Source organism: Dama dama, chromosome 18 (assembly GCF_033118175.1).
Source record: "Dama dama isolate Ldn47 chromosome 18, ASM3311817v1, whole genome shotgun sequence".
Lineage (NCBI taxonomy): Eukaryota > Metazoa > Chordata > Mammalia > Artiodactyla > Cervidae > Dama > Dama dama.
Window position 1 is genome coordinate 73836977 of NC_083698.1, and position 9738 is coordinate 73846714.

Here is a 9738-nt window from a genome sequence, read left to right on the forward strand (position 1 = left end):
ACAGATTTTGTATAGATTTTGATTAAGAAATCAAGATACACTAGATGTGAAATTCTAGGACGAGATCTCCAAGGATATAAGAAGGAATCAAAGGGGAGGGATGGTTTGGTAATGAAATTTCTGATGGGTTTTTGCTGTGCTGTGAATTCCCCTTCTCCCCATTTGAGGGAACCTGCAGCCAGCATCATTCCTCCAGGCTTCCAGAAGACCACTTGGAGAACTTGATAGGTGTGTCAGTATACTTGAAGAACCCTCTGGACTGTCGTCTACTCTCAGCTGGGAAAGACAGGCTGCAGCCAGCTGGGGAAGCAGAGCCAGCAGCATGCTCTTGGCTGGCACTGGTCAGCATGCACAGAGGGTCCAGTTATAGGATGCATTCATGTTTCCCATGGTCAGGTGTAAGCCATGCAGAAGAGACAGTCCTTTTGGGTCCAGTCCAATAAAGCCACCTAGAGGGACAGAGGGATCCTCTGAAGAAGGATCCTATCCCACTAGGGAAAGACAGAGACTTCAGGAGAATACCATCAGCTAGACACCAACCAGAAAATGTCCAGAATATCTGGCAGCTAAGCAACAAACAGAACATTTTGAAACTAAACAGACTTACTTAGGTCACTGCCACAGAAAAATGGATACAAGACCTGCATTTGACCTTGTGAGGTCTATAAGATAATGGGCCCTGAGAAAAACTGCATTCCTATATGTGGCCAAGCCAAGAATGTAGGTGAAAGGGGAAAGAAACTAAGCAAAAGGGGCATTACACCAAAACCTGAGATGAATTACCATATTTTAATATATGCTACCACTCTTTTGCTAATAAATACATGATTTAAATAGCACCATGACAGTTCTGTTTAGACCATGTAGGGTTAAAAGAGAAACTAATGATGTAAGCCTTGACATCTACCCAGGAATGAAAAAGAAGGTAGTTTTCTTCCCTCCCCACTTTTTCCTTGATTATAAAAATGTAGCCCTAGTTGTTCTCAGGGCTGTTGGTCCTTTAATGGACCGGAACCTGGTGGTCTGGAGTCGACAATGAGAGAGTGAAAGAAGGAACGAGGCTAACATTCCCTGGGTTACACAGCCGGCTTCCGCGCTCCAGGGAATCAGCCAGAAATAGAGAGATAGAGAGAGAAAAAAAGAAAGAAAGAAAGACACGGGGACCAAAGCTCTGATGGAGCAAAGGTGTTTTAATCAACAGGGCGTGGGCATATATACTGTCTTACAAGGTAGTTGTTCTCAGCAAAGATAAAGATTAAAATTCCAAACTTAAAAAACACAAGGCAATCCCTATTAAAGAGAGAAGAGGGTACTTATCACCATAATGAGAAACTAACAAAGGAAATGCCTGGATTCCTCAGCCCCGGGAAAGGCGTGCCTCTCCTCTTAATTCCTGAATATTCAGGAATTAAGAAGGGCCAGAGGATTCCTGACACAGGGCTGCGCTCCCTTGCCTGCTTATTGTATCTCTCACTCCTGTGCTAATGAACTCACTCTTTCCTGTCACTTAGCCCCTCATTGATTCTTTTTGGTCTCAGGTTCGAGACCAAAGGACCTGACTGTCAGTAAGTCCTGACACCAGGTGAGCAGTTTTAATTAAAAGACAGTGCGTTCAAGTCCCCTTCTAAGTCAGGGATTATGGATTCAAGTCCCAATCTGCAGTGCAGCTGTGTCTGAGTCCCATCCTGTGGGTTCAAATCCCAGCCTGAGGTTTGGCTGTGTTCAAGTACCATTTGAGGAGGAGTATGGTTTCAACAGTACATCTGCTTAGGGCAGGAGAATTGCTGGAGAGAAGTCCTTGGTGACAGTCACCTCCAAAGAGTTTGTAAAAATCCCAGTCCAAAATTAAGATCATATATGCATTTCTCAGGGCTTCCCAGGTGGCACTAGTGGTAAAGAACCCATCTGCAATGCAGGAGACATATAAGAGATGCAGGTTTGATCCTCGGTTCAGGAAGATCCCCTGGAGGAGGGCATGGCAACCCACTCTAGTATTCTTGCCTGGAGAATTCCATGGATGGAGGAGCCTGGTGGGCTACAGTCCATAGGGTCGCATAGAGTCGACTGAAGCAACTTAGCATGCACACGTGCATGTTTATCTCAAATTCTTATAATAGGAACTGTTCACCTAGGTTCCACTTATTATTCCTTGCTAGTCAGAACCATTTCAGGATCTCCCGCACAGAATCAGCAAGTTGCTTATAAATTCATTTGGCTTTTATTGCAGAAAGTCTGCAAGTGAGAGGTATTTTTCTCACTGTGTTTTGTTCCATCCAAATCTCAAGCCCTATTTGATCTTAAGACCCATGAGGTTCTGATTTCTACTTATGGTCTCTTAACAGAAATGCAGAATCAAGTTCCAGTTCCCTTGCCCCAAGCCATCTGAGTGCAATTTTAAGGCTTTATATCGCTCCTTGGTTAGAATTAGTCTCATGGCTCCATCTAACTCCATAACTGGCTTGAATCTATGGGGCACTAAATGGAATGTCTGGAGGGTCTCACTGTCTCTGCCACTTAAGGGCTTAGAGAGGTTCATCATTCTGTAATTATTTATTGAGCACATGCTATATGAGCACTGGTATAAGGTACTGGGGAAACACGTTAAAGAAACAGTCCTAGATGGCATTACTTGGAGGACATTGTAGTTTTAGAAGAATCTCAGGCAGAAACAGGAGAGTGCAGTATCCTGCATGCCTTGGCCTCTTTATGAAATCCTCTGAGATACCACCTGAAGACAGGGGCACTGCACAGGGTCTTGCGTGTGTAGATAAGAATGGTCAACTAGAAAAAAATGGAGAGTAAATGCAAATGTGGCCTTATTTATACACAGGCAGGGGAAGTTTCAGAACACCAAAAATATATCTACATATTCTAAAATTTTGAATGTAAAATTTGAATATGTAGAAAAATATCTATATATTCTAAATTTTTGAAGGGATTACTATATTTTCTATTGTATCAGAAAAAATCTTCATGTCCATCTGGATTGCCTTTAAGATCTGGAGGGACTCCTCCCTTCCCAGGAGATACTGCTTAGGAAAACCTACCCCAATTTGTAAAAGGAAGCAGTGGCTAAAGTGGCCTGCCCAGAAAAATGGTTCAACTTCTGCCCTGTCAATTTACCTTTCCATCCCCCGCATCTTCCTCCATAACCTATACTGGGATTTCTTTATTGACTCCTTTTACCGACCCACATTTTCTTTTCTCCCTGCAAAATGTACTCACCAATGCTAAATACTCACAGCTGTGGTATGGCACACCCACTTTTGTTCCCACCAGTGGAACAGTAAGTTTACCAAGCATCAGTGTAGTGGGTGGACTTTTAAGGGTTGAATTGTGTCCCCCTAAAAGCGATCTGCTGATGTCCTAGCTCCTAGTACCTCAGGATGTGACCTTATTTGGAGATAGAGTCTCGACCACAGAGTCCTCAGAGTAGACTCTAAGTCAATATCATTGATGTTCTTATGAAAGGGGGAAATTTGGACAGACATACACAGAAAGAAGATGGCCATGTAAAGACAGAGAACTGGAGTATTATGTCTACAAGTCGGGAACACCAAAGATTTCCAGCAAATTATTTGAAAGTAGAGACAGGCAAGGAACGATATTTCCTCTTCAAGTTTCATAGGAAATGTGGGCCTGCTGATACCTTGATTTCAGACTCTAGCTTCCATATCTGTGAGACAACAAATCTGTGTGGTTCTCAATCACTCAGTTTGTGATACTTAGTTTGGCAGCCACACAAAGCTACCACAGTGTGTATACACCAATGCCAGTTATATTAGTCATTGTAATTTAAGTGAATATGTCAACCAAAGAATTAATGCAAAAAGGAGCTGTTAAGAGAGACTGAAGACTTAGAGAATGAACTTATGGTTGCCAGGGTGAAGGATAGGGGAAGGGAGAGTAAGGGAGTTTGGGATGGACACATACACACTGCTATACTTAAAATGGATAACCAATGAGGACATATTGTATAGCATATGGGGCTCTGCTCACTGTTCCACGGCAGCCTGGATGGGAGGGGAGTTGGGGAGAGAATGGATACATGTATATATGTGTGGCTGAATCTCTTCACTGTTCACCTGAAGTTATCACACTATTGTTATATTGGCTATACTCCAATAGAAAATTGGAGAAGGAAATGGCAACCCACTCCAGTATTCTTGCTTGGGAAATCACATGGAAAGGGGAGCCTGGCAGGCTACAGTCCATGGAGTCACGAAGAGTTGGACGTGACTGAGCATGCATGCATACACACACAATAGAAAATAAAAAGTTTAAAAAAATTTTTAAAAGGGAGCTGTTATTTCTAAGATTTAAGTTGAATGCTTTGAAAGACATGATAGAAGTGAGTCTTTGATATACCTGCTGTTGAGTTACACGTAGGCAAGCAATTGTAGTCTATTGGAAGGAAAAAAGGTAGGGTTCTGCACTCAAATTGCTAAAAGCAAATTTTTCACAATGCCTGGTGTGGTTCATGTAAGAAAGATGTTACAAAACTCTAGTCATCAGCCATACACTCAAACAAATGTCTTGAACCTATAGAAAAAATTGGCAAACAAATAGACACTTATGTGTCTTAAAATATATGAGATATGTGCATGCTATCCATGCTAAATCACTTCAGTCGTGTCTGACTCTGTGCGACCCCATAGACAGCAGCCCATCAGGCTCCTCCGTCCACAGGATTCTCCAGGCAAGAATACTGGAGTGGGTTGCCATTTCCTTCTCCAAATCTTGATATGAAAACCATACAAATATGAGAAAGAAAAATTGTAAGCCCATTTATTAAATATAGATGCAGAAATCCAACTAAAATACCAGCAAACTGAATTATGCAGTGATTAAGATCAAGAACGTAAAGGTGAGTTAACACTAGAAAGTCATAACTAAACTAAAGCAAGATCTCTGAAATCTTCCAGAAATTGGTCACCGAGTATGTCCATATTACTTAAAGCTAGTTCTCTGCCTTTACTCTTTTGGTTAATTCATCATTTATGTGCTGATCACATGAGTAAGATGGACTCTACTGTATTGTTATGGAAAGTTTAGAACTAGATATGAGTTTGAAACTTGGTTCAATGAACTATGCATCTTGTGCAAGTTTCCAAATTTTTCTAAGCTTTAGTTACCTCATTTGTATAGAATGGGAATAATAACACCTGCAAACCACATTGTGGAATTAAATGAAACAATGTATTTAAATTGTCTAGCAGTATTATACAGATGTGCTTCTGTTGAAAGTGGGAGAAAACTGAATCTACTGTGACTTAAACAAAAAGAGCGTGTACTGGCTCCTGACAGTAACAAATTCTGAGGGTAGCATTGGCTCCAGGCACAGATGGACTCAATGCTATAAGTAACATTCCAGAACCTGGCTTCTCTGTCTACATCAGTCAACTACTCCTTGTTGGCTCAGTTGTTAGACAGAATCTCCCTGAGGGCCACAGAAGGCATTTTTTCCATATCCTCCCAAGTTCAAGATTGGGGCAAAGAGTCCCTGCTTTACTTTCAGAGCCCCATCAAGTCCTTGGCTGGGAGACGACTCCATGCCTATCTCTGTATCAGTCACTATCCCAGAGGAAAGCAGTGATTTGATTTGGGAGGATGAGGTCCTATGTTCTACACAAAGAATGTGGTTTGAGTAAGGGCAGGGGGCTCTATAAAAAAACAGTAACAGTATCAAAAGCACGGGGGATGAGTTTGGGGCAGGTAGAAACACTAAATGTACATACACTAGCTTTGAGATGATGCCTCCTAGACAAATCAGCATTAGCTATCTCTGTTGTGTCTCACACTTCCAGCCCCTAACTCTGACTCCCCCTTTGGGTCTAGCGAGGGTGCTGACTTCATTAGAGGAGATGCCCTGATCTTCCCTCTGCTTTCAAATCCTTGACTGTGTACCCCAAATCTGCCAGACCAGATTTGGCAAATCTGGCAAATTTGACCAGATGTGGCAAATCGCCTCTGGTCCTGTTCTTCCAGCTGCCTTACCCTTCACCCTCACCCACTACTCTTAATTCCAACCTCCTTTAAGTTTCAAGGTTACCCTTCAATTCTAGGCTATCAGGATGCAGTAAAGTATTAAATTCTTCACAAGTTTCATGACTTTGTTTACTTCTTATCTTTACTCTTTACTTTAGTCTTTCCAAACTCAGATTTTGATTTAAGCCACACATAGAAACGCATCTATCTCCTATCACTTGCATTGGGAAACTGGACTTCTCTACCACTTTTTCTTTAATTGCTTGGAGTAGATGTCCACCCAGTAATCATAATTGGCTGTAAATTGAATACTGTGGTACAAACTACTCATCAACCTCAATATCCATTCTCCTGCTTTTGGTGCCCCAGATTTTAGCTGGGCACACTCTGCCCAGAACAGACCATATTACCTAGTCTTCTTGGCAGCCAGATGTAGTCATGAGATTAAGTTTTAGTTGGGTATAGGTGACTCATACAATTTCCAAATCATTTCCTTAAAAGAAAAGGGTTTTTCCTTCCCACTTGACTTTCTTATCACTAGTTTGTTCTTATGTGTTTCTCTTCATACATCCTTGACTAATTCAACTAGGTTATGCTCACTAGTTATCCTTCCTCCAGAGGATTCTTCCACGCATTCCTTCATACAGGTAATTACACTCTTGGTTCTCTTTCAGTCTATCCTGGAGTCCCATAGATTCCCAAGGGTTTTGTCATACATCATATCCTAATGACTTCCAAGGGTGTACCTCCAGGAATCATTGCTCTCTTGAGCTCTGACCCTGTATGCCCAACTGCTTATCTTGTTCTAGGTGATTTTATAAACCTATCATTCTCCTTGTGTTCATTAGTTGGAATTCTTCTATTCAGAAGAAGTTCCTTTCTTCAACTGAAATATATGTCGAGAAAATGCAGGTGAATGCTTATTTGTTACTCATCTATTTTCTGAATACTATATTGGTGCCCTAACAGCCACCAAAGGGATCAGCAAATTTGTTTTCTTAAGTACCACTTGCACAGCAAAAGAAACAATTGACCAATGAAAAGGCAACTTCAGAATGGGAGAAAAGAAAAAAGAAAAACAGAATTGGAGAAAATATTTAAAAACAGTATATCTGATAAGAAGTTAATATCCAAAATATATAAGAAACTACACAATGCAATAGCAAAATAATAATAATAATAATCCAATCCAAAAATGGGCAAAGGACTTGAATAGACATGTTTCTGGAGAAGACACAGAAATGGCCAGTAAGTACACAAAAAGCTACTCAGGGTCACTAATCATCAGGAAATGGAAATTGAAACCACAGTGAGAAATCAGTTACTCCTGCTAAACAGGTGTTATCAAAAAGAGATAACAAGTGGACTTCCCTGGTGGTACAGTGGATAAGAATCCGCCTGTTAATGCAGGGGACACGGGTTCACAGGTCTGAGAAGATTCCACATGCCTCAGAGAAAGTAGGCCCATGTGCCACAACTACTGAATCCACACTCTAGAGCCCGCAAACCACAGCTACTGAAGCCTGTGTGCCTTCGATCTGTTCTCCGCAACAAGAGAGGCCGCCGCAATGAGAAGCCGGTGCTACAACGAAGTAGCCCCTGCTCGCCGCAACTAGGGAAAGACCGTGCACAACAAGGAAGACCCAGTGCAGTCAAAACAAAAGTAAGATTAAAAAAAGAGAGCGGTAACAAGTGTTGGTGAACACGTGGAGAAAAGAGAACCCTTGTGAATTGTTGATAGAAATGTAAATTGGTGAGGTATTAAGGAAAATAGTATGGAAGTTCCTCAAAAAATTAAACATAGGCCTATCATATAATTCACTGTAGCCAAGACATGGAAACAGTCCAAGTGTCCGTTGATGGATAAAAGAATAAAGAAAAAACACGTACATAGTTATTATATATACAAAATTTGTTCAGTCATAAAAAATAATTGTATCTTGCCATTTGGAACTAAATAGGTAGATCTTAGAGGCATCATGATAAGTGAAACAAGTCAGTCACAGAAAGACAAATACTGCATAGTATCACTTTATGGAATCTAAAAAAAGCTGAACTCATAGAAACAGAGTGGAATGGTGGTCGCCAGGGCCTGGAGTTGAGGAAATGAGGTGATGCTGGTCAAAGGGAACAAATTTCTAGTTGTGAGTTCAAGTTCTAACATGACTCCGGTAGTTTCTGGCAGCTCCCCTGCTTTCATACATCGTGAAGCAGCCTAAGGACAGTTTTCATATTTTCTGTCCCATATCTGGTGTCAGGTGTTTCTTCAAAATGTCTGGTTTCTTTCAAGAAGGAATAATATTATACAACCACAGTGCAAGCACTGGAGGGGTCATTGCTAGTGGACTGTCGTCATTTCTAGGCCTTTTTAGCGGTCAGGGTTAGGAAATATGCATTTACTTAGGAAAAGGAAAATGAATAAATCCTGCACTTAGAGCAGTGTTTTTAATTCAAATAAAGGGTATCAAATTTTTCATTCTTTGATTTTGTTTTTGCATCTCATTTTCTTATTGTGAAAAAATTGGTTTCCAACAACACTAATGTCATTACATACTTGCTTTTTACCCAACAAACACAGACATTAAATATTATATATAAACCATTGTAATAGCTTCAAAGTAACCATATTAGTACAAAAACAAACCAATTGAATTCAATTTAAGATATCTTTGCAGGTTTTTTTTTTTTTCTTTAGGTGTACAGTCAAAACTGGTATTGTTGTTTAGTCACTAAGTCACATCTGACTCTTTTAGGATCTCATGGTCTATATCCCATGAGGCTCCTCTGTCCATAGGATTTCCCAGCAAGAATACTAGAATGGGTTGCTATTTCCTTCTCCAGGGGATCTTCCTGATCCAGGGATTGAGCCCAAGTCTCCTGCACTGGCAGGCCGATTCTTTACTACTGAGTCCATACAGGGCTTTAAAGTCATAATAATTTTTCTAAAAGTGGTTATACCAATAACTTTATCCACAGTTAAGTTCATTTGTTTAATTTCTGCTTTGAACAGGTTTTATAAATATAATTAAAAACCAAAATTATTTGGAATATTTATAAAACCTGTTCAAAGCAAAAATAAAAATTATAAAATCTAAAGTGGTCTAGCTCCCATCCCTGTTTCCTTTCCTCCGTTCCTCACTCACTTCCTATAAAATGATTAGATTTTATTTATCTACTTTTTCTGAAACATTACCAAAAGCATATTAATCTTTCTCCCCTCCCCTATTTTCCATACAATATACAGCATATTATCCATATCCTTCTAACTCATAGAAGGTTTTTTTTTTTCTGACACTATATCCTGGAAATCACTCCATGGCCCTGTGAAAAGATATTTGCTATTTCTTTTTAGAGATTCACTGAACTCCATTGACTATCATAATTTGTCTGACTATTCTCCAATTAATAGGATATTCAGTAAAACCCAGTCTTCACTAATACACATAGTGCCAAAATAAGTGGCTTTGTGCATTTTTCATTTCATATTTATAACATTTTTAAATGGCAGTGTAAATATTCTGTCTTAAGGGTATGCTAGGTCAACTTAATTATTTTCTTACCGTTAGACATTTTGGCAATTTTCTAATTTTTATTATAAAGAAGGCAACTAATGCAGTTAACATCCATATGCATAATTTTATTTCTGCCTCTGAGTATTTCTCTTTTAATCTATAGAGCACATAAACCATTTTATTTTAACAATGAACGCTGAAAATATTCTACTAAGTGAAAGAAGCCAGTCACTAAGGC